At 38.6% G+C, this 26,065-nt stretch overlaps 1 protein-coding gene across 1 annotated transcript in view; it reads right to left on the bottom strand.

Moving 5' to 3' along the window:
* The window catches only part of pcbp3 (poly(rC) binding protein 3), a 129,452-nt gene extending 105,012 nt beyond the window's left edge, over positions 1–24,440 (bottom strand). Inside the window, exon 1 of the mRNA XM_041807223.1 lies at positions 24,231–24,440. The gene's annotated coding sequence lies outside the window, so the exon portion shown is untranslated. The remainder of the gene's footprint in view (positions 1–24,230) is intronic.
* Positions 24,441–26,065: the final 1,625 nt, after the last annotated feature.

Raw genomic sequence — 26,065 nt, 5'->3', positions numbered from 1 at the left:
GCCGTCTGTCAGCAGCAGCTGCCAGCATTGCTGAACTGTCACACAATCTGATTTTGAATATGAACATTGATCATGAAATCAATCATGTCAGCTTTTTCCTGCTTTGACATGGCAAAAATAAAGCAAGTTACATTCCATATTTAGAGAACACAACGCACCCCATATGAAGCTAGATAAATAATGTTGAGTATTATTTATCTCTTTCAGAAGATGGTTAAAAAGTTCCCCAGATGGTGCATCAATCAGCGGTGTTACACTTTATATGACTGTCTTAATTGGAGGTTGGCTTATAAATGAAGTGACAGCTGATTGTCAGCGCTTAAATCGGTCTGATGTGCCAAAATCAGATTTGTGTATGCCATGGAAATCAGCAGTCACAGATACACTTTAGTTATTCTCTGACTTGTCATGCAGGACTACTGAGAGCATGATTTTTCTTTCTTTTTTAAAAAATAAAAATACACTAAGTTTAGATAAAATGCGTAAAATGTTAACATTTGATTTCTATCACCTATGTCTTTCATGTCTCCACCTGTGCCAGCATTTTGCCACAAAAGTAGTTTTGTAGTTTTTTTTTTTTTTTTTCTCTACATTTTTGGGTTTTATGTTATTAATATTCGGTTGACTCCTTTGCGTGGGACACACACAGTTTTGGCATCCAGTGATTTCTTTGTTAAATTTTCTGCTCCTCTCCTATAACAGCCCAAATCTACCAATTAGTTAGCATTTATGAATTGTGGATATTTACTAATGTTTTCTTTGAATTTACTTGTTTGGATTCTATGTCTGACAGTTTCTCTACCTTTCTCCTGCCATAAGGAAACATGTTAGTAGTAGAAATGTAACTGTATTGTTAATATACCAGTATCGTGGTGACAGAAGTGCCTCAGTGTTGTTGTGGACCTGTGCCAGTTTCAGACCAGTGTTAATTTTGGCAGCTATTTTTTAATTTTAGTCCTAGTCTTAGTCTTTAGATTAACTGATGTTATAGCCACATTTTAGTCATTTCTACCCTTTTTTTTTTTTAGACTAGTTTTAGTTGACAAAAATGCAAAAACATTTTAGTCTAGTTTTAGTCCATAGAAAGTCCTCACATTTTAGTCTTTACTTTTAGTCTGAGCATTTATTCTCTTGCCTAAATCTGGTACCAAATCATGGTAGTGTGTTCCATGTACTCTACCAAACCTGGTGTCCCTGCGTTCAACTGCTAAGGGGCAAAATAGCTACAGATGCATTGCTTTTTGACAGATTTACTCACATCAATATCATGGATTTTAAATGTCCAACAAAAACTACATTACATGTTAGTCTAGTTTTAGTCATTTAAACTTAAACTAAACTTAGTTTTTGTAAGTTTTAGTCATCATAGATCTATTTTTGTCAGTCCTAGTCATTTTTTGTCATGGAAAAAATGCTGTCAACAAACAGTTTAGTAATAGTTTTAGTCAACAAAATGAACACTGTTTCAGACAACAGGTCTTCAGGGCAAAAAGTGTAGTTTTTCAGTGGAGCAGAGCAAAGGAAAGTGGGAACTACAGGAACCATAGGCTTACCCATCATCCTCCACTCTCCACTTGCTGGCTTGATTTAACAGCACAAAAATTGTGGATGCTACGAGTGGCGAGGGGGAAAGTTTTTAAGATTGTGGAGGCTCCAGTGAGTTTAAAATCTGAAGTGTAACAGCATTTTGGTTTCCTGGTGTCAAGAAATGAGAAAGGAGAAAAGGTGACAGACAAAAAAATATTTATATTCAACAGAATCTGGCCAGGGCAAAAGACTCTGAAGGAAGCGTTCACAATCCCACTTCCCCACAACAGTACGAGGGCTCAAAAGATCACAAAGTGTATAGATGATTTATTTCTAAAGACCTACAACTGTTTTCAGTGGTGGACAACAACAGTTTTGAAAGGTCAGTAAACATGCTGGAGCCAAAGTTTAAGTTTATATTTTTAAGCTTAATGCACACTTATGGCACTTTTTTTCCCCATATTGTAATATTCAAAGTGGTTGTTGTTTAATAAATGCTGACTTCTTCATTTGTTTTGTTTTGTTTTTTCTCTAAAGGACATCTGAGTGTGAAACGACGGTATATGCTCCTGTAGATGACACAAGTTTGTTATCAACTTTGTTTTAGGAAAAAGGATGGAGACAGTTTCTTCTGAAAAGCATCAGCACCTAAACTTGGAGCGCAGGAGCCAGTCCCAGCTGTCATTTTAGGTGCCTGGACTGGTAACCAGCCAATCACAGCACTGACACACAGAGACAAACAATCATCTGTGCTCACACTCACAACTTTGGGCAATCTAGACTCACCAGTTAACCTGTAGAGAACCCAGACATGCATGGAGAACCTTGAAAAGCCCTGAATGTCTAGTATTAGAAACAGGAACCTTCTTTCTGTGAGACAACAGAACCAACCTCTGAAGTGCCATGCAGCTTCCTTCTGAAAACAGAGCATAGAGCTGTTGAGCTCTATGGTGACAAAAGCCAGCACCTACAGATCAGTCAATAGAAAAATTTCAGTTGCATTGGCTCCGGCCTGTAGAGGGATGTCACTATGCATCCTTCTAAAAAGATATGAATAAGTTCATTAGATTAAATGAACGAGATCTGTACCCTAAATTATTAACACTAACACTGTCAAATTCACAAAATCAAAGGTATTTGGTTAAAAAGTGGTCTGGGGATTTAGTTATTCTTTAAGACCATAAGGAACCCCACCATTGCCCTAAATCCTCCTGTTCATTATGTAGCCCAGATCATAAAAGCAATGCAAGAAGAAAAGTGGTAATTAGAAGATAAATAAATAATAACTGCATTATATTAATTATGAAACATGTGCATAGTATTCACCAGCAGGATGTATAAAGGTCAAACATGCAGAGATATGGAGCATATGTGGGGGTCTTTGTGTTGCATCGCCTACAGGATGGTGACACAGATTTGCTAAATTGGTGCAGACAGGACTGAATCCTGCAGGGATGGAGGGGAGTGGTCCAAAATTTTTGGAGTGTGCAGGTGGGTGGAGGATTAAAAAAAAAAAAAAAAAAAACATGCAGATCTTTAAATAATTAATGACATCACATGTTGCAGATGCAACCAAAGTGTGCACAATGCTTCTCCATCACAAACTGGAATACAAGAAAAAACAGCATCAGCTGGTTCCCAGTTATGAATATGAGAAAGCCTTGAGCTCTGCAGCAGAAGTAGTCCGCCAGTTCCTGCAATGGAGTGTTTTCAGATGATTCAAATCCCTAGAATCTCTGCTTCTTAGAAAAAAATGTTACTTTATATTGATTAACCTTTACCATTTGTAGAAGTTGAAAGGGTTTCATGTATCAAAAAGTAGAAGAATTTACTTTTTTAAATCTAATTTTAGTGATATAGCATTAAAAACCACTGATCCAAACGAGTCTAAATGCTTTTCTGTATTCTAGCCATTTCTAGAGGTGAAACATTTTAGATAAGACTAGGTGTGTTTGGAACATGCCCCATGGCCTTTAAAATAAGTATTAATGTAAACTGCTCATGGACTCTTTCTCAGAAACTGGCCATAAAGCTTTGATATTTCAGTGTGTATGATTATTTTTTTCTGTTACATCTCACTGTCTTAGTTACTATTTAGATACCAGCTGAGTGACTCAACCTGTAAGTTCACCTTAGTGATATAAAAGTCTCCTGCAATCTGTAGCTGACACTTTAGTTAAAAAAACTCTGTCAGACTTTACAGCGCTGGGTTTGTCTCTTAACTGAAAATTTAGTTTCTAATCACACACTCACTTTGGTGTTTTGTCTAACAAAGAATCTGTGTCCATAGCTGGTTTTTGGCACTGGCAGTGCCTATAACCTCATTTTCAGAGCACTTCTCACCAGCATTCCTTGTTTCTACGCCACTAAAAATGAATCCACCTTTCCACAAAAAAACATGAAGACAATGTAAAGGAATTCTGTCTTGACACAGGCAGCAGCTGCAGACCTGAAAACTTTACCCTCGAAAAAAAAGACAAATCAGATGGGTTTTCTTCCACTGTTGTTAAAAGTCCTGCCCCTTCTTCATCTGAATGCTCAGAACGCTGGACTACATTGGGTCTGAACTGAAATGAAGTGCTGCTCGCGCTATAAAAGCCAGCTATGATCACAGGCATAACACAGCACACACAGGTTCAGCTAATGGTATCACTTTATATGTTCCTCATTAACATAAGCTTTACTTAAGTGTACTTTGGAGGGAGTATTGCACTTCATTACATTTTAAAAAGCAACAAGTACCGTAAAAAAACAAAAATAAGCCAAAATAAGGCCAACAACAAGAAAACATTACTTGGTTTTTACAACACATGACTGTCAGTACTGCATAGGGAGCTAATGATCCCACTTTTCATCCCAAAACAGCTGTTGTATTTGGTGTTTACACCTTAAGTTAAGTCACACTTTATAATAAACATAAACAAGCGGACTGAAGATTAAGTCACGTTGAGCGAGTGACACAACTTCTCAGCCAGGCTGAGCTGCACAAGGCATCTGTCTGCTCTAAACAGGCTATCGGCTTAAATTAGGGATATTTAGACTGGACAGGGATCCATACTGTTTCCTAAAGACACAGTGGAGTGTTGACATTGATGTGTAGTCATAAATCGAATTTCCATACATCTGGACCTGATTGCGAGTACACAAAGCAGAGCCTGAAGGACCCACATCTGCCCAATTTATCAGTGATGGATGTGGAACTGAATTCATTTAGAAGTTTTGAATATGAAGCTTTAGATCATCTGTTTCTCTGTATTTCAGTGATTTACTTACTTCTTACTTTATCCCATTGCAGAGATCGCTCTTTGGTTTAAATCTGTTTGCACCACTTAACCTAGTTTGGTTTTAACACCAGTTAATCATGCCTTTTATTCCTAATGTGACAAACTCACACGGTACAACTCTCAACTTTTCTTTTACGTTGTATAAACCGTTGTAGCATTGGATACATGCGCATGAAGCCTTCATGAAAATAACTTCAATATTTAACCAAACAGAAATCAGGTTAATTTACAATGGCTGCTTCATTTAATCTGTTATAAATATCTATGGATTGCACATTTTTTTGTCATTCCTTATTAAACTAGCCATGGTAATCGAACATCACGGGACTTTATGTACAGCTATTAAACATAATCTGCTGCTGAGCTTCCGTTAATCTGCATTTTCCAGTCTTTGGCCGGTTTCAAGGGAGGATGTCTGGCAGATAAAATAATTACTGGTCAAAATGTCAAGCATAAAGTATGCCAATGACCAGATAAGTAAATACTGAATACTTACGTATTATATTTTGTTTTACCTAGAGGATATGTTGCAAGAATCCTTTGATATAAACTCAAAGTAATCTTACAACATCTTACAACTTCTACGTGTGGTGCTGGGGAGTCAGTCCTCGCTTCAAATAATAAAGATGCTGAAACAAAGGAAACTGTATAGCTGAACGGCTAAAACACTGAAAAAGAAAGGCCCACACCAAACAGAGTTGTAGTGGACTTTGCTAAGTGGGTAAATCTACCTGAGACCAATTGTCTTTATCTCTGATAAAGTTGAACTGTATTCAGCACAGATTCACATTGAGCTGAAAGGCATGGACTGCTTGGGGCTGATAGTAAGGTCTCCAGCTCTGTTCCTCGTAGCTTTTTCCTGGCTAATAAGCAACTGCAGTGTAGGCTAAGCCATCAATGAGAGGAGGACTGGACCAAACTATCCACTGTGGAGCTTTTATCTTTTCAGGACTTGTCCAAATAAACCACAATGTAGCAGAGGTTACAGTTATGTCATCAGACTCATTTTTCATTTGAAATGCAGACTTTTAATGTGGTGTCTAATTAACAGAGCACTGGTGAGTTATATGTTTAGATCAGCGTTTCTGCTAGACTTTTTGTCCCCAGTCAAAATGACCGGCAGTCCTCAAGAATTCCGGCCATTTAGAACAACTACCAGACATTTGCTTTAACATTATTTTGCTGCATTAACAGCAGCAAAATAAATTAATCTGATATTGATACATACATATAGTCTGTGCTAAACGGGAAAGAAGGACACATTTTTATTTCCAGACCTGACCCAAAACCGAGACAGTAGAAACCAAGCCAACAGTAAACCTGAGTAATTATTACCCTGTTATTACAGACACATGATTAGACCCTAGAACCAACTGCACAAAGACTTTCTCTTATTTTTCTTTGCATAAGTGGTTTAAAGTATCAAAATAAAGGCTGCACGTTTTTCCTTACACACGCAGTCGGTTACACAATATACGCCCATGTTAAACTGATGAACAACAATGGTTAGCTTCACATCAGCACCATTAGCCTGTTATCACATTGGCCGCTACTATAACTTTGCAGCTTACAACAGCCAAATACCATTCTCCACCAGCATCCTAACATAACTCCCCAGTGCTCTGTTGATTGGACACCGAAAAGACAAAAGCTCCACAGCAGATAGTTCGGTCCATTCCTCCTCTCACTAATGGCTTATCCAAGACTACTTCTGCTAATTAGCCGGCATAGGCCTCTCTCTCTGCTGCTGCATCTGTGTTTCAGCCGCTCAGCTATACAGTTCCCTTAGTTTCAGCCTCTTCATTACTCGCGGCGATGACATACTCAAAATCCCTCCATACCGCTGATGATATTAGGCCTTTGGTTAACCAGGAAAACCTCACTGAGATTAAAATTCTGTTTTATGAGAAAGCTCTGGTCAAACTTTCCCACCGGACTTCCGCCCTTTTTATCAGCCAATGACCGGCAATTGCCGGCTAACGGAAACTCAGGTTTAGACCATTCGGTGTTGTCAGTAGAGGATGGTATTTGGCTATTGGAAGCTGCTAAGTTATGGTATGTAAACAGGCTAACAGTGCTAATATGAATCTAAGTGCTGTTGTTTATGTGTTTAATGAAGGTGTATATTGTGTAGCTGACTTCATGTGTGTAAGGAAAAGCTCAGTTCATTTTGTGTGTTTAAACCAATTACACAAATACAAATAAGAGAAGGTCTTTGTGCAGTCAATTCCAAGGTCTGGTCATGAGTATGTGTCTACCAGGCTGAAATAATATCACTCTATCTATCACTATCACTCTGGTTTACCGTGGCTCAGTTTCTACTGCCTCAGTTTTGGGTCTGTTTTGGAAATAAAGATGTGTCCCTAGTCCCGTTTTAGCGCAGACTTGAAGCTGTATCACAGAGTTTCAGATTTATTTGTTTTGCTGCTGTTAAATGCTGCAAAACAATGTTAAAGCAGTAGTTGCTCTAAATGGCTGGAATTCTTGAGTACTGATGGTCATTTTGACCAGAGACTAAAAAGTCTAGCAGAAACTCTGATCTGCTGTCATAGATGCCTGTCATCTTAGATGAGTTTTTTCCATGTGCCACCACCATGACATCATTAGTGAAAAGACAGCACTTTTCAGCTGAAATAGAGCTATGTGCTGTTTACTCCCCACTGATTTCGGTCACTGAGGTTTTTTGGCTGGAGCTGCAGAGACTCACACTGCCTGTGTTGTCACATATATAATCTCAATTCTCTTGTTGTTATTGCACATTAAGGGATGATCATATTTCACTGTGAAAGCCCCTTGGGAATCGAAAGTATCTACTCTGGTCAGTACCTTTACTTCTGCTTAACTAAATCTTAACCAAAGTAACTGTACTTGTACTTGAGTATCATAATCTGGTACTTTTATCTGTGCTCCTTAAGAAGAGCTTGTACTGTAAAGTTGATGTCACTATTGGAGGGGGCTTCATTTAAATACAAACACATGTCAATACATGACAACCCATCTGAGTTGTATTACGTTTCCTGATATGGCTGTTTCCCAATAAAGACATTTCTTCAATATTATAACAGGAGACTTCTGAACAGAAGTATTTATTGGGAATCCTTTACAGCAGCTCCTTTGTCCATGAGTCACCGCCACGGCCCCTTCTTTTAGTAATCAGCAGGTTGACTCATAACAGAGAAGTTCGAGTGGCACCAAGCCATCCACATACACGGCCTCTGCCCTGACGTGAGGGGGAGGTGGTGTATCGTGGTCAGCATGGCCATCTGGCTTCTCTCTAAGAGCAACCAAGTAGGGGACTGTGATACAATCTGAGCTGTTTTATGACCCAAATCACTGATACCCTATTGTGAATAACCCACCACTGTGGCTGTTAGATTAAGCAAACTGACCTGACACTGCACAAAAACATTTGGCAGGTAACAGGTGTCCAGTGTCAACCCTTTTAAAGGATATATTACATTATTAGTTCTGTTAAAACTGCTCAGTTGGAGCTATGCCTTCTCATTATTAACCTACAACTTCACTTAATTGCTCACAAATAAATGAAGAAAATGAGGATTAGGCAGTCATTTGGACCTGTTGCTGAACTTTTAAACTCCAATTAAGTAAAAATAAAGATAAAGGGGGCACAATGACAATCTGGAAAAAGACCCAGCATACTAATGCTGCAACACATGTTCTGTGGAGTGAAGCCAGTCCCATAAATGAGAACATTTGAGCTCTAATCTACTAAAACAACAACACCGGGGCTAATTCTTCTACAAACATTCCTCCATGGGTACGTGCATGCTTCTTTGATCACTACAGCTCTCTTAAATCCAAGCCAACAATAACATTTTCTTGTCACTTCACCACACAGCTGGTTCCCTAACCCCCGTGTATTAGCAGGTTTAAAAATAGCACTAACACAGGGGGCAGAGGGGCTGCCTATTTATGACCACACTGCACCACCCAGAGTGATGCTTGGAAAGCAGCAGGGAATGTTAAAGCTCTGTTGATGCTCCACCTTTCCCTTCTTAACCAGCCTCTCTATTTTTCCCTCTGTGCTCTGTTGATTGATCCCATAACCCTCCGCTAGCTTGAATTACATCAGCCAGAAGCTTTGCACAGAGACAAAAAGGCCCTCTGGTTTCACGTATCATAATTCTCCCCAATAGCTTCAGATTTCAAAAGGTGCTGTGTTCAATTTCAGCCGCGGGTGATGCCTCAAACCCCCCTCCCAACTCCCATATTCTGTTATGAATTATGGCTCAGAATAGATTGTTTTTTAAGTTCACAGCCCAGCACAGTGACGGAGAAATGCTTACCAGTCAAGTGAGTGTGAAGGTGGAGCAGGAGAGATAAAGAAACCACGAGGGTGATAGACAGATTGTTTGTATGGTTTGCTTTGTCAGTACTGCAGTACTAAAACGCAAAAAACATTGCTTTTTTAACGGGTAGAAGATTTGACATGTGATATGATCAAACATGGCCTGGTCTTTGCATGGCCAGAGAGATCAAATTTGAACTGTTACATGTGCAGTGATTAAACGTCTGCTGTTTCCCACTCATAGATGATGTTTGGGTTGGTCGACTAGACAGTCATGGCTACCAAGGTTTAATTGCTGAACTTTTTTGTTTGAATCTCTCCATGAGGACAATTACTAGTGCTTGCTAGAGAGAGGTACTGAGAGGAAGAGAGAGTATATTCAAATATTGAGTTATGACATCTCAGGTTAAAACTGAAACTTTTATGCCTTTTATTTCAATTATTTCTGGGCATATGACTATCGTGTCCTGCATTAACTAACACTGAGCTTCATTTTCCAAAAAAATTGTTTTTTTTCCGCAGTTTAAGCGATTCACTTGGCCTAAAGGTGAATATCAGTAGTGTTGTCTGGCCAGCTGAAGGGAGACAAGGAGTCTTGTACTGAGCTAAGAGGCTAGATTCACCCCTTTAACTGTTTGTCATCCTCGTTTTGTCACGACAGGCAGAAACACTGATGCACACTGGTACTGGTGTACCAAATAAACCCTTGTGGGGTAAGAGATGGAGTGCCACGCAATTAACGAATGAGCCTTTTCTATAAAAAAGCTCTTTCTGTGAACCTCAGTAGCTAGCTTCCATTTTGGCGCCAGTTTTCTTTTCCACATTTTTGTTATTTAAATCACATCTGATAAACAATTCCTGCCTGCTGCTGCTTGCTTGTTAAACTTAAAAACATCGCCTGAATATGTCCCTACTATTATAAAGTAGCTCAATATTTTTTTTATTTACGGTTGGCACATGCATAAAATAAATCGAACTTTGGCCTGTGAATATTGCTTCTTCATGCTAAAATCACTTCTTGCCCCACATCTGGAGTTCTCTGCAGGGACATAATGTCATATGCAAATAACTATACCAATTTCCATTCGGATATATAAATGTAGTGCAGACCCAAGACTTTAGTCTTAATTCAGACATTACAATGTAAGGAATATGGATAAATGAAGAGAAAGACGACAGCTGATGTTGGTCTGTTGGTCCTGGAAAGGTTATAATGCTAAAAGGAAACAATCCATTCTATTTAACATTGTCAGTTAAAATAGATCAAAGAATTGAACATTTCCTTTACAATGTGAGGTAAAAAATGAACTGCATTACAGCCAGGCAGTTGTGAATATAACAGTTGAAATATTTTGCAATAAAAGTGACGTGAAATCTTAAATAAAGTAACAGCTGTTAGAATATTAAAAATCATGTAACATCGCCACTGATATTGTGGCTCTAAAGTCACAGATGGTCAACAGTCGCAGTCTCCAAATGGAGCAGTGAGCGTTAGAAGTAAGGAAACAGCTATGACGGATCAGGTCAGTCCATATTTAAGAGATTTCATGAACTACTTTGCCAGCAGAAGCAAGAATAATAAAAATGACAAACTGATGTAATTTTGGATTGATTTATGATGATGAAAATTCCTAAAATGTTGAAGAGACCTACACAATAAAGCTGCTGCACCACTGACAACATGATTTGTTGAAGGAGGCAGGAATGAATGATCCTGTGACCCTGAACAGAGAGGGTCTCATGGAGGTTCATCTTCAGCCTTGACCGCAGGCAGTGAACCTTTTTTAATTTCTTCCCCTTTACACAAGCTTACCAGCTCTTACATGCTGTGGCTTCAGTCAGGCGATCAACGTAATTAAACAGCTCATCACATTCATGTACACAAACCTGACTGACAAAATGTTTAGGAGATTAATAGCATAGAAACCTGCACACTAAAGTGCTGGTTCAAAACATTTACCTACATAACTACAACATGCTGCATTACCAGGTCTTATCTGATGTTATTTCACAATATTATTAAAAAGTCTGACTTAGAATTCACAAATAAGAAGGACTTTTTATAAAAAGTAAATCTGAGAAATGATTCTTCTTCTGATTAAAAACAAAATCAGAATATGATCTAATAAAATATTCCAATGAAATAAATAAATAATTCAGTCTGTGAATGCACACATTACTGTGTGACTCACAAGCAAGCTGAACTAAATGAAACTTTTAAGTCTAATAAAAAGAATAGGTAAACTTTTAATGCAATTTTACGAAGTCGTGTCACTGATTAAAAAAACAACAACTGATATTTAACTATTATTTAGCTTATTAATCTCTGAAAAATCAGCCTGAACAATTACCTATGCTTTATCTTGTGATGTTACGGTGTTTTCATAGAGTTTTTTCTTTCTTTTTTTTTTTTCTTTTTTTTTTTTTTTTTATAAAATTCCATCATAAACAGTACTGTTGCATCAGAAACAGTCCTCCCAATCTAAATCCAGTCAAATAATTAGTCCAAAAACATGAATAAATCCATGAAGATCCATGGACTGTTTTTATAATTTCAAATTTGCAATTGCAGTTCTAGTCCATTGTATTTGCTGTAATAATGCCTTTTTTCCAGGCAGTCATTAGCAATGCTATATAGATGAATGTTGGCCAAACTTGATCATTTTTGAATTCCCCCAACTTTCCCCATAAAATCAGGTGTAAAATCCTCATTTTCTGTTCTAGTCTGCTCTATCCACTGTCCTGTCTTCTCCACATAGTGACAAAGACCAAAATAATTTAATAATAGCAAATGAAACTATAATGTAGAAAGTGTCTTTGTCTTTGAGAATACAGAAAGGAGAGATACACTGTATGGACAAAAGTATTTGGCTCCACCAATTAATTATTGAATTCAGGTGTTTCAATCAGACCTATTGCCACAGGTGAGTAAAATCAAGCACCTGGCCATGCAGACTCCATTTGCAAACAAATGGGAAACAGAATGGAAGAGCTCATCGACTTTAATCGTTGTGCTCTGATAGGATACCACCTTTGCAAAATGACAATTCATGAAGTTTCATCCCTGCTGGATATTACACTGTCAACACTGATATAATTAGGAAGTGGAAGCTTTTAGGAACAGCAGCACCTTAGCCACCAAGCTGAAGAACACAAAATCACAGCGGGGTCCACGGCTGCCAAGGTGCATGATGTGTAAAAGTTGCCAACACGCTGCTGATTCCATAGCTGAAGTGTTCTGAACTTCCACTGGCATTAATGTAAACACAAAAACTGTGCGGCAGGAGGTTCTTGGAATTGTTTTTTATGGCTGAGCAGCTGCATGTAAGCCTAACATCACCAAGTCCAATGCCTAGTGTCAGATGAAGTTGTGTTAAATGTTAAAATATTCTCAGTCACTGTTGGTGTAATGGTCAGGCTGTATTTGAATAGTTGACATTTAAATTTGTGTGAAGGGAATATGCAAATGCAAACTGATGTTCAAATGTGGTCATAATTGTGGCATGTACTGCAGTGTATGTCAAAAGTAGGAGTACTTTTGATAGGTTGTGTGTGTGTGGGTGTGTGGGTGTGTGTGTGTGTGTGTAAGTTAAAAATAATAAAGGGACGTCTACTGTTGGAAATGAATATGGAGGAGTGATGAACTCTATGTAAAATGCTCAACCAAAACAATAACACAATATGAAGACTACAGACCAGTACTGCCCATCTCAGCCATTTGGTTCTTGTTTTGAAGTCTGCGCTCCAGCATCACTTCCACCCAGAGGTTGCACAAGACTTTTTTGCTGTCCTTCGTTTTGATGGACATGGTCATAAAAAATCCGTCATACTGTTTTACAATCTGCCATTTTATTTTTTCTTTAATATCTTTTATATAATGTTATTTAACATGACATAATTAGTAACATTCAATTTATAAAGCACCATTTCCTAACTAAAATTTTCCAAAAAGCATAATCTTTAAATGGAATTGGAAGATCGGCACAGCGTTTACTCCTCATGTCTTTTTTGATGCCGTGACAGTGGAGCACAATCCCTGTCTTCAAGCAAACTATGAACTGAGCTATGCAGATATCACTTATGGTTTTAAGAATATCTTTAATATCAAGATGTAGTAGTTTGAGGACCATAGCTGATAACGTGTTAATTGAAGGCTGTAATGTAGAGCACTGCACATTTTGTCTGCTCCACAAGATTTCTAATTATTATGCTCGTTTATGCAATGTCTGCTCCCACACATCTTTAGTCCATTCTAGTCTTACATTCAGACCTACAAATACTGCAATCAATATGAAGAATTATAATAATGAAACAAGAAAGGACAACGTGATATGGCAATCACATCCTCCTCCACCAAGTGCAACGGCTCTGTCTGCAAACATGTCAAATGGTAATATTATAGACTTTATTTAGGTTAATCATCATTTATTAACTCCCATTTTTATAATAGAACTGAAATATAATATATGATGGACTTTATTTAGGCTAAACTTCATTGATTAAGGCAGACTTCTGATCACTTACACGTTTGCTGTGTGATCTAATAATAAATATCCTACTACAGAGTGCTCACTAGCTGCTCAAATCATCGTTTTTACTCTGCAGAAGGTTGTCACTTTTTGTGACAAGGTGAATAAAATACAGAGAGAACAATATTTCCTAGAAATCACTAAGTAAAAAATCCTAAGAAAAACTATTTCTTCAAACTAGAATTAAAGCCATGGTTTATGATACCAAGTCTACAGCTTGTACATGCTCACCACTGAACACTGCACAAAGTTTGAAGTCGGCTGACCTGTATCCCTCTGTGATGCACTCAGACACCTCTAGGAGCCCGTCAGTGCTGTCAGCGCAGAGACAACTACACCTTCACTAATCTTCAGTGTCCAATTCAGTGATAGAGCCCACAGGCTACATGAATTGTTTTAATAGATTAAGTAACATCCATGTGTGCAAAATGGAAAAGGTCTATGCATCTGTGTGAGTATGCTGAAAGGCAGGCTCAGCTTCATCATTACATGCATTTAAAATGACGGACAGACTTCAAAATTTTTTGTCATCCTTCAAAACACCTGCCAATGATGGAGATTTTGGTTAACGTGACCTCTGCTTCCAGCACACGTGCACACTCTGGGACCACTTTCAGCATGAAGCAGTGCCTTTTTAGTGCATTTCTCCCTTATGATGAGAAATTTATGAATGAAAACAAAACATTGGTTTTCCATAAGGGTCACGAGGTGCGGTTTTCATTGAACAATTACCTCAGGACTGGAAATGTTGAATGTGGGGGGATCCATATTACAGATGTCCAATAGCAAAAATTAGGAATTTCTCTCTTTTTTAATATTTTAGGAAATATTTGAGACACTGTAAGACCTCAGTTTATTTAAACAAATACAAGAATGGGGATTTTTTAAATTGATAAATAAGTTTCAGTGCAGAAATTCTACACACTGTCTTTAATAATGCTTACAGATAATGAGTTAAGTGATTATGAATGCTCCTATTGTGCTTTAATGTTGCAGTAATACTAAAATGTGTTGTTCTAATAATGTAAAAAAAATAGAATGAAAATTTTGATTAAGTTTCAGACAACATAAAACTTACATGAAAATGAAAGCTTTGCCCAATAAGTAACTGTATTAAATCTATATTGCAAAGTTAAGAACAAGAGCATTTCGTTCCCTTTATATGAATGCTGTTTTCCATACTTTGACACCTTTTGCTACTACTGTGTTTAAAAAAAATATTCGATTTTGGTACTTTACAGATCAATAGTATCAGAAAGTACCAGTATTATAAACACTGCATCTACTGTATTTCATGAGGCTATTCTGAGGAGAGGAATACATCCATCAAAGATTGCAAGGGAACTCTTTTACTCTGTCTCTTCAAAGAGTGTTTCAGTACTCAAAAGTTACCAACATTTCTACTATTAGTACTACTCAGACGTCTGCAGGTAAATTTTGGGTGAAAAACAGCTCATACTGGGTGTAAGGATTTCTTTTTTTGTAGCTGTAGTGTCTAAAAATGTATTGCTTTTGAAAAGAATCTTATCAAAGATTAAAATTTGGTTTTGGGACAGCCCTGATATGAACTGTTCAGTCACAGCACACAACAGTCAGACAGTAATTTCTCCACAGCCCTTATGTCTGCATCCGTTTCTCCCCATCAGCAGCTAGTCAGTGTCGATGGCCTTCTTCACTCTGAGCCAGTCTCTACCCCGGCAACTCGGTGTGCCCCGAGCCAGGCCAGCGGGAGATCCGGAACGGCTCGAAGGGGCCAAGGCACAAAGGGCCAGCTGCTTGCAGAGCGTTGGCTTTACATGGAAAGAAGCCTGGCTGAATGTTCTGGATGCATGTGATCCATCTTTTTACAGCGCTGTCTTTCCAAATGGAAAATTAGCGGCGGAGACAGGAAGACTAGGAAATGGATTCCGAGGAAGAGAATGTATAATACTCAGAATTCATTTTCATAGTTAACTGTAGGAGAAAGCTCGTTGATAACTCGTGAATCATTTTTATTTCTACATTTCTCCATAGTAGTAATAAAACGAAAACCCCGTCCACTCACATTTCACACGCTGCCACTTCAACACTTCATTTGTCTCACTTGCTGCGATGACATCACACCTCCACAACACCTAGCACCCTAAAGTGACGTGTGGCACGCTGTGATGTGAAAGTATAAAACTGCTCTGACACGGGGAGCCACACTCATTGTCTGCATTAACTGAGCAAAGCTCAACTTAAGCTCACAGCAGTGGCTTAGGAAGGCGTGTGAGTGCACGAGCAGGAGTGTGCAACCACATCCCAGAGGCTCATAAATATCTCATAGTACAAGGGATTTTACGTATGCTTTCTTATGAGAGCTTACTCTGAAAGAGTTGATGTGCAGTAAGTGCATTAAATATGGCTGCATGAGAGCTGCTGTGCGGAAGGAAGAAAGAAGATCTGTTCATGGAAAGCAACACTATTATTTTTCATCATTGCGTAGATCTATCACTGTGCAGATGATTTAATCTTTGCAGTTTATGAACTTAAAAATAAATAAATAAATTAAAAAAACAGGGTATGAAAGGTTTTGGGCATTATGTGTTGTGTGATGTACGCTACACAGGAGATGTTGGTCAATCCGGCCCCTCAACTGAGAGACCAACAGGAATTCTGGCACAGAATCAGTGCAATACATTGCTGCAGATAAGGCTATTTGTACCATATAGTTAAACATATTTTAAGGAAGGCTGACCTAAAAAAACAGACATTACATTTACTTGCAGTAAGAAAAAAAATAATTTATTGTGTTAGTCTTACTTAAACAGGATTTTTTAAATGCATAACAAGTCTGATACTAATGTTAGGGTTAGTAATTTACCACTTTTGCATGTTTACGAAATCAACCCAAAGTTGGCCCTGGTGTTGGCTTTGAGCTGGAGGTTATTGACCATGGGCAAAGTCTGTGTGACGTCAGCCGTCTGCTTACAGTAGTAGTAGACTCAAACAGCTTTTGAAGGCAATCCGTGGAGGGCTCCATATTGAAATCACTGTCTCAACCTAATGGCAGACAAGAGCCCGCCCACTGAGCTCGACTTCCTGTCAGCTAAGCTAGCACTAAAGCTGTCCTTCTGGAGGTAGCATCTGCCTGTCAAACTATCTGTCAGTCAAATGAGACGGGCCAATCAGTGACAAGTGAGTTTTTCCTGAATATAATCTGAACAATTGTGGTACAAAAAAATTTCCCCCCTGTACAGTAAGAGCACATGAAGACATTAGCTAATGAGATGTTTGGTTTTTTTGAACCAGGCTGTAAACCAGGTTATTTCTTGTGTAAAAAAACAGCTCTATAACATGTGTTGTGTATGGGACTTCCTGTGTTCTCACAGCCAGCCTCAAGTGGACACTCCTTGTATTGCAATTTTTTGCACTTCCACATTGGCTTCATTTTCAGGGCCGGAGGTTGCCGCTTGTTCTCAGCTGGTAGGTTAGGATCCAAAATTGGGTCACAGAACTGTTTTCAGTGGGTGCAAATGTGTGCCTAGAAAAAATACATGGAAAAAAGTCTGTGACTTACTTAAAAGCAAACATACATCCATCTTAGGGCTGTCAGCATTAATGCATTAATCACTGTGCAATTAAGGGCCATAATAATTGCATTAATTCCATGCTTTATTGTTTGTTTCTGCACACTTTGGTTAAGCCATTGCATAAGTCCACAACTGTTCTTAATTCAGCCTTAAAAACTCAGCCAGCTCAGTGGACAAGTCAAAAGTCATCTGCACCTTGTTATCAAACATTAGCCTTTTTTCACTTTTCCTTATTTTCTATCAAAATAAAAGCAGATTTGTATCCAACCAGGAAGTGAATTACCATTAGTTTAGGACAGTGCAAAAATCTGTTATGGAGTGGAAACTGTTCTTGAATGCAAAATTGTGGAACTTTAAAATGCAACAGAAAGGATGCGATTAATCAGGATTAACTGCTGAATTTTTGTGGAGAATCTCGAATTAAAATCTTCGTTGTTTCAGCCACAGATGACAAAGTGGTTAGGTCCAGCCCCATGTACACGGGCGGCCTGGTTCAAGTCCAGCCTGTGGCTTTTTCACAGCATGTCATTCCCCTCTCTTTTATCCCTGCTTTTAGCTCTATCCTCTGTCCTAACTCTTAAATAAAGGCAAAACACCAAAAATAAATCTTTAAAAACTGTTGATTGTTTACCAGCCTTAATCTGTCTTTATTTGGGCTGCCATGATAACAAATACATGTTTGGTTGTTTTCTTATAACCTTGATGTTTATGTCTCGTTATCTTGTGATAACAAAGGAAAGCCTCCAAAAGTACCGCGTTATTAATAGAAACAGTGTTAAATGCAAGTATCTCACTGTTCCAGTAGTGCCAGCTGTCAGCCAAACAGCTGACTAGTCACAAGTTGTATCTTACTTTTCCTGCGTTTTTAGCCTAATGTCAATAGTGTAACATGATTGAACCTGTTTTTTTTTACATGTGGCATGAACAGATGTCAGCTGCATGCACATATGCGGACATTAGTTTATTCTAGAGTATTCCTTGGACATTTTCAAGCGTTTTCATAGAAATTTGGACATATTTTTGCATATATGAGTATTTTCATGGGATTTTGGGATTTTTTGGGGATATTTGGGTAAATTTTCAGGCATTTGTGTGTAAATTTGGGAAATGCTTTTGTAATTTGGGGGGATTTTATTTGAATTTTTGGGTGGAGAATTAGTGCCAAAAGTTTTAGGTATTCTAATGGAAGTTGGGAGATTTATTTTCTGATTTTGGGAATTTGATTTGGAATTGTGATGTGGGGTGTCCTTTGAAATTTCTAGAATTTTCTGAAAAAATTCAGAGAATTTGTTAGCATGTTTGAAGGCATTTTCCTTCATTTTCATGGGACCTAGGTTAGAAAGAAAAATAACCTAAAATCTTTCATCATTGTGAGCTTCATAAATGCAATAGCTGAATTAGTTACTAACTTTGTGTTTTGCTTTTGCATACTTGAATTCCCACAGATAGTAGGGATGTATTGAATGTTCAAAGTTTCTTGTGACCCTAAGTCACCATTTGATTAATTGTGCCTTACGTTATTTAATCTTCCTGAGGGTAGAGCTTTCAGACTCTCCTACTTTTTCAAACAAGCCAACTTCTCTGTAGGTCTTTGAGAATTCCCAATGTATGAATGTCCTCCCAGTGTCTCTGTAATAATATGCTTTGTAACCATGTTTGCTTCATGTCTCTTTGTTCATTTGTTGTTGTTCCACCAGTTAACCCTTCACCAAGCCCTGCTTCCTTGGTTACTGTTGCTACATTGGGCAAGCTTTTACATCCGCCGTATTGAATACCTAGTTTTTCACTGTGTAAGTCAGGGGTATTCTGAAAGAAATACTATCAAATTGTTTTGTGAAAAGTGTTCTAAAATATCTGAAAAGGAGACGGAAACATCAACATGCTTGTGAAAGCTACATTCATATCATCATTTGTTGAAAGTGTGAGCAGATACGTTAGCATTACGCTAAATATCTAACTCTAAGCTAGCACATGGCTAATTAAGGCAGAGACTAATCATAAGATCAAGACTGAAGACATCATGCAAAATATCTTCTGTGACATTAAAACTTACGACTCTGCAGGGAAATGACAGTATGGATGGATGTTGATTTTATCATCAATGGAGGATATAATGAAGCTGAAACCTGAGGGACTGCATACAAGTTAGCAACATAAACAGGAAGCAGCAGCTGTAAGATGAATTTATGTTTCAGCAGATCCATCGACTAGAGGACAGTGTAAACAGGCAGGCTGTAACAGGGAAACATCAGCTCAGGTTTACTATCAGGCTCAGTTTTTACCATCTGTGACTTGGGTTAGATTTCAGACAGAAATATGTGACCCCTCAGACAAACATAGTAAACAACATTGCTTTTGTACAGCAGAGTAACTTAAGATATGATTACATTTTAAGCTAATGTTGAGTTAGCTCTGAATATCCATGTGTTATCATTAGCCATTTGCCAGCTAAACTAAATCACTGCCTCTTTTCATGCGGTCTCAGTCTCTGTTTTATTCATATCTGTCATCAGTCTTCTCTTTGTTGTAGCTTTGTGAGAAATATTTCAACACCCTTCTGTAAAGATCTGGATGTCCTATAAGCTCATTACGCGTCGGTACACTAGCGTCTGCTGAAAGCTTGTCAGGCCTCCATGTATTGTTACAGTTGCTTACCAAGGATTGGACAGGGGTGTTTTAGGGAGGGGCTTAGTGCAGGGTCAATTGGGAACCAAGGAGCTTGATGAAAAATGTGCATTGCATTTGTGCCCAAATTGAAGTGTCAAATTGATGAAAAAATAGAGCGATATAAAGTTTGCTGATGTTTTCTCTGTCCAACTTATAACCAGTTTTCTGCTGACTCAAACACAAGGTCAACTGGAAGAAAGTCGAATAGTAACAACCTGAAAGGGGGAATATCACCCCCTATCTGAGCAGAGTCAGAAGTGGTAAGTAAGAAGTAAGTGATTTACTTTTCCATTAGCAGGCCACTTTATACTATCGCTATTTTCTCAATGCAACACATACCTGCGTGCTCTTCTGTTTGCAGTCTCCTGCTGTTTAGATGTATGTTGTCTTCTTTGAAGCTCCCAGAGCCAAACAGCCCACCAGCCAACCCGTAAATGCTTCAAACCTTATTGATTTAGTGACTGTTCAGAACATGTTTTTGTTCTTTTCTCTTAGCTGATAAATCAACCTGTGATTCATGAAACTATGGACCTTAATTCAGTAAATGCACTGACTGCTTGATGCGAGTCAGTCTGCCAAGTTTGCTGTTACTGATTACACACATTTTCCAGCTTACTTGTATTTTATTCAATGAGAAACACAAATTTGCATGAAATATGTTTTTTTTTTTTTTTTTAGTTCAAAGGCTCAATTTGCATGCTTTTTATGATGATGCATGTAAATCGTATACCGGGTTAATATGAGGAGGGTGATCTGTTTTGACTTTGGACTAGATCCAGCTGAGTTTTTGAGAGGAGCTGCACAGACAAACACTTAACATGTTCTTCCAGAAAGTAGAGACAGCCAATTTACACGTCCTAATAAACCAGCAACCTGACACCTGAATGATTCAATATGTGAATGCTGCCAACAACGCCGTAAATCTGCTTTTCATTGACATGTTTATGTTCAAAAACACCATAAATATGCAAAATGAAAAGGATGTTTGAAATTAAATTTGAAGTGTCAAGGATGTCTTATGTCCCAAAGTTATTCCACACAGACCCTCGAGGCAGTCCTGTTGGGAAGACAAGGTTCCCATGAGGCTTTGTGTCGCAGATGCTGTTTTTATTTTCTAAATTGGAAAGTGATTATTAGAGTATGAAAGGTCAAGCTGAATGATAGAGTCAGACTGGTTTTTAAAAGTTGACAGTCACTTGAAAACTTAATAATGCAAGCCATGCAAACATGCTAATTAGTATGCCTTAAATGAGAACCTGGTGTGTTCTGATGATGATGAAGCTTTGTTAAGATTATCTGAATTCTTCAAAGAAAAGAAACATTTAAGGCTTTGCAGGTATTTTACCAGAGTTTAGGAGATATTTACAAGTTTACAAAAGGGAGGCCTCAAGAAAAAAATCTGCTGCATATTACGCTAATCTATGAGTGAGATCAGCTGATCCATACCAATGCAATTATATATTAATGTTTTGATGTAGGGAACTCCTGCAGGTGACAGGCTAACCTGATAAAATGAACAAAAACAAATCATCCTAATTCAGTTAACAGCATGCTTTGACTGACTTTGTTCAACAGAGCAGTACAAAAACTCTCCATGAGCAATGCAACAAGAATCCTAACGTAATGCATCTGAATTATCAGTGTGATAATGTATTCATTACATTTCTCAATTAACCTCCTGAGGCCTGGGCTTTTGTTCTGGAAATCATTTTCAGTTTCTACCACTTATTTGGGATAAGTAGGGTGTGATGAGTTAAATCATCAGCCTTGTCTTTGAACAGGAATTTATTGGAAATTTCCCTTTCCAAAATCCAAACAAATTCTCTAAAATTTCAAAGAAATTACCTCAGATTTTAATGAAAATACTGAAGCGTATTTTTTTTTTCTTTAAGTAGTCCTCGAATCTTGTAGTGAAACATTATGATAAAAACCCAAACATTTGTGGTATTTAGAGCATTTGTCGCGTTTTCTGTACATGTACGATAGGTTTTAGTAAAATATGATAATTTCAAAGCCTCAGTACGATATTGCTGTCTTTTCCACCTGGCTGAAATGCTGAACAAAGTCTTAAGACTGATACACTCATTTGTCTTGGAAATTTAAGATGATCTCAAATCATTTCACCACAGTGTGTTGCTGTTTTTACTGAGTATGGGACATGTTTTATTTGTCTCCTTTGTATCTCAACATCATTGCAAATGAGGGAAACCTCAATGATTTATGAGATTTAGATAAAGATTAAAAATGTAATCAAAAAAATTAGCACTGCTTATAAACATCCTCATTAATGTATTAATGCTGACAGCCCATAATTTGAACACCGCATGATGCTGTTTTATTTACCTTAGCCACATCCTGATGTAACATTACGTCAGCTTCTTTCATAACAGTGTTAATTTTGGCAGCTATTTTTAAATTGCTGTCTTAGTCTTTGTCTTTAGATGAAATGTCTTTTAGTTTTAGTCACATTTTAGTAATGTCTACCCTTTTTGGTTTTAGTCTAGTTTTAGGCTATAAAGAGTCCTCACCTTTTAGTCTTTACTTTTAGTCCAAGTATATATTTTCTTGTGTAAATCTGGTTCTAAATCATGGTAGTGTGTTCCCTGTACTCTGCTCTCTACAGCTGAGAGGCAGAATAGCTATAGATGCATTGTTTTTTTAGACAGATTTACCCACAGTGGAGAAATACCACAGATTTTGAATGTCTGAAGAAAACTAAATTATATTTTTTCTAGTTTTAGTCACCTTGATGAAAACTAAACTTACTTTTTGTCAGTTTTAGTCATCAAAGATCTATTTTTGTTAGTCTTAGTGAAGTTTTTTTCATGGAAAAAAAGACTGTTGACAAATGGTTTTAGTCATAGTTTTAGTCAGCAAAATTAGCATTGCCCCATAGAGATTTTACTGACTCAACCTTAAAAAACACCCTGACACATTATGTCAGCTTTCATAAGCTTAGTTGCTTTTATTCTGCTGGTTTAACACTAATTTCAACACTGAATTTCTATTTGTAAATAACAGGACCTACTCAAAATTTTGGGGATCTTACCATGGCTGCTTTGAGAAGAGGAGGATGACTGGTCTGCAGCAGCAGTGGAGTAGACAGACATTTTTTCAACCTGACAGTCACAGGTACGGCATTTCAGTTAAGCTAACAACACTGATGTGATTAATACTTACTGGCTTGCAATGAAATGAATCTGTTATTACACTACACCACACCACACCACACCACACACAGTGCTTCTCTGGAAGCATGAATTCCAATCTACCAATCACTTATTTCTAAAGAAAATCAGCAGATATTGATCAGCTGCCACTGAGTTGAGGCATCCCCGGCTTAAATAATCTGAGAAATTCAAATATCTGATTCAGGACACTTTAAAAATGCCAATTTCCTTTTAAAAAACCCATATAGAATCCAAAAAGCGTATCAGTAAGAGCATTTCCTCAGTTGTTGTTGCAAGGTCCAATTTTCAGATATGATAGAGTGGCTTTAAGAACTCCTGTCTGCCAGTATTGATGTCTAAAGCACTTTAGCAGTATCTCTGTCTCCCTCACAAATACACACACATGCACAAACACATACACACACTCCACTTCCCCTTCCTGGTAAAGCACAGGATGTGCGGATGGAGAACTAAGCAGTTTTTCTTTCTCCTTGGCTGTTGCCAGGAATGCTTTATGGGCCATGTTAATATTGGAGTTCTCCTCCTGGAACGATTGCTTGATTCAATCAAGCGACTCACTGCCTTGTAAAGTCATTACACTTTGTGCAATGTCATGCGTTCTGGAGCCAGTGGACGGTCCTATGTTCTGTCCCAGCATTAGGAAAGAAGCCTAGCGATAGCACGTGTGTCTGGTACGTCAGCGCCTATAAATAGCCATTACCAACTAACATAAACACACTAAAAGAAATCAATTAGAGATGCTTTCTCCATGACCATAACACGGCATGTTGTTCCTGTCAACTTGTGCTCCAGGCAGAGTTAAAACAAAGGATTTGAGTCACTTTCTAACTGAATTTGCACACGTTGAACGCCGGAGGGTATGCAAAAGACACAAGGAGATAAAGATGAAAAGATTGTTGGGTAGAGGAGGAGGGAGGAAGTTGTTATCAGAGCAGAATATCAGAGGAAGAAGAAAACTACAGTGACCTCACTGATATCATCTCCTGCAACTGTGTCACTCTTCTGAGAGGGACAAAAGTGCTGCAGGGAAAACTTGAAATATGCATGCAGGGAGGACGGAGAAGCCAGAGAAACTGAGTGTTAGAACACAAAACTAGAGAAGAAGATGAAAGAAGAGGAGGAGAGAGTAGGAAGTACTTTTTAAAGCCCTGAAATAAAGAAAGTCTTACCTGCGCAGAGGTGGGACGGATAAGTGAGGAGAGTCAAAGGGTCCCGGGGTGGTCTGGGTGGTGGTAGGGGGGTCTCGGTCTTGGCTGGAAGCAGGGCTGGAGGGTGGTCCAGGAGAGGGGAGGAAGGATGGAGTGACAGGGAGCAGGGAGACGGGGAGGCTAAAGGGGGGAGAAGAAACGCTGCTTGTCTCTCCCTCCCTTCCTCTCTCTCTCTTTATCTCTTTTCTCCCTCCAACATACACTCACACTCACACACAAACGCACAGGCTCGGAGGCAGACACCAAAACCCCGAGTCACTCAGATAATAGGCAGAGAAAGAGTCTTTACATTTACACGCTCTGCCACAGGGGGAGGATGGGGGGAGATCTCCTCCCACTCTCCTCCGGGCGACCAATGGGAGGCGGCTCTTGGGTGTCCAGGCAGCCAATAGAAGTGGAGGCAGCCGGTGCCTTGCCCTAGCCAATAAGTGCAATAGCTCATATCCAGTTGGAATAATTACAATATGGAAGGAGTCATGAAAAGCTTCCCCCCTTTTTGAAGGACAGACTGAGCGTTCACTGCAGCACAGAGTGTGATTTAGAGCTGCTACAGACATTAGAGTGATTAGATTCTGGGCCACTTAACCCGGCACTGTATCCCCGCATGCTGCCCTGCAGACCTGCCAGAAACCAGAGAAGAAGAGGCTTCAGTCAGCAGACACTCATGCACACATGATGGCACAGGATGGAGAGCTGCAACTAATGATTCATTTGATTATTGATTAATCTGCTCATCTGTACTCTATTAGATATCAAAGAAGTGTTCCAAAAGCCTTTTAAAATTTTCGGGTATCAATAAAGTCTTGGATTGCTTCAGTCAGCAGTCACACATGCACACATGATAACACAGAAACTTGCAGAACAGCTGCCACTGATGGCTTGTTTTCTTATCAATTAACTTGGTTGTTTTAGTCAATTCAGTGTCAGAAAATGTTAAGAAAGCTCCTTACATTGTTAGAGTTTCCAAAAAGATGTCTTGCAATGATAAATCTTTTCTGATAGACTGGCATCAAAGCCTCACTTGTAGGGATAATATATGTAGAGTTGGTGCACTGAAATGTCCAAATTAAGAAGAAAAGACCTATAGCGCTATTCACATTGGATTAGTATAAACTGGGGACCTCTGATAATTTGTAACCCCTCTTGATGCCAGTGTTTTTGATGGTGCACATTAACATTGGATAAGAAAATTCTTCAGTGGGCTTGGATTTACTCGCATTTCTGAAGGAAAACATCAAGGCACTAATCTTGCAAAGCAGATGGATATGCCCGTTTCCTTGTTTCTCACTGGTGAATCCACCTTGAAAAGCTCCCATCTGAACTGTTTGGGCCCGGTTAGAAAGTGACAGGACCAATCAGTGACAAGAGGCGGTACTTTCAGGCACAGCAGAGTTGTGACGTAAGCAAGCAGCAACAAGAGGCTGGTGCAAATATGGCAGAAGACATTAGCGTGGATGCTACAAAAGTGCCAGTTTAACAGCACTTGACAACATTTCTTTGTTAAAGAAGAACAAAAAACAGCAGTGAGTTGTTTTCTTTTCAAAAACGGCAGAAGTCGTGTACTGACATGTCTACAGTCGCCATGGTTCGCGTTATTCCTCGGTAGCTGCGCATGCGCACCTCAGTTGCGGCTATGTCACGTTTTTTTTTTTTTTTTTTGCTCTGATTGGCCATAAAAATTTAACAGACAGGACGTTCATCCAATCACACTCCGAGCTTTTTTCAAAGGCTCTGTCGTTTCCCAAACGCTTAGTATTGAAGGTTTTCCATAACCTGACATGCCAGATGGATTAACG

This window comes from Cheilinus undulatus, linkage group 15 (assembly GCF_018320785.1).
Source record: "Cheilinus undulatus linkage group 15, ASM1832078v1, whole genome shotgun sequence".
NCBI classification, from domain to species: domain Eukaryota; kingdom Metazoa; phylum Chordata; class Actinopteri; order Labriformes; family Labridae; genus Cheilinus; species Cheilinus undulatus.
This window is presented reverse-complemented; position numbering and strand designations above follow the sequence as displayed.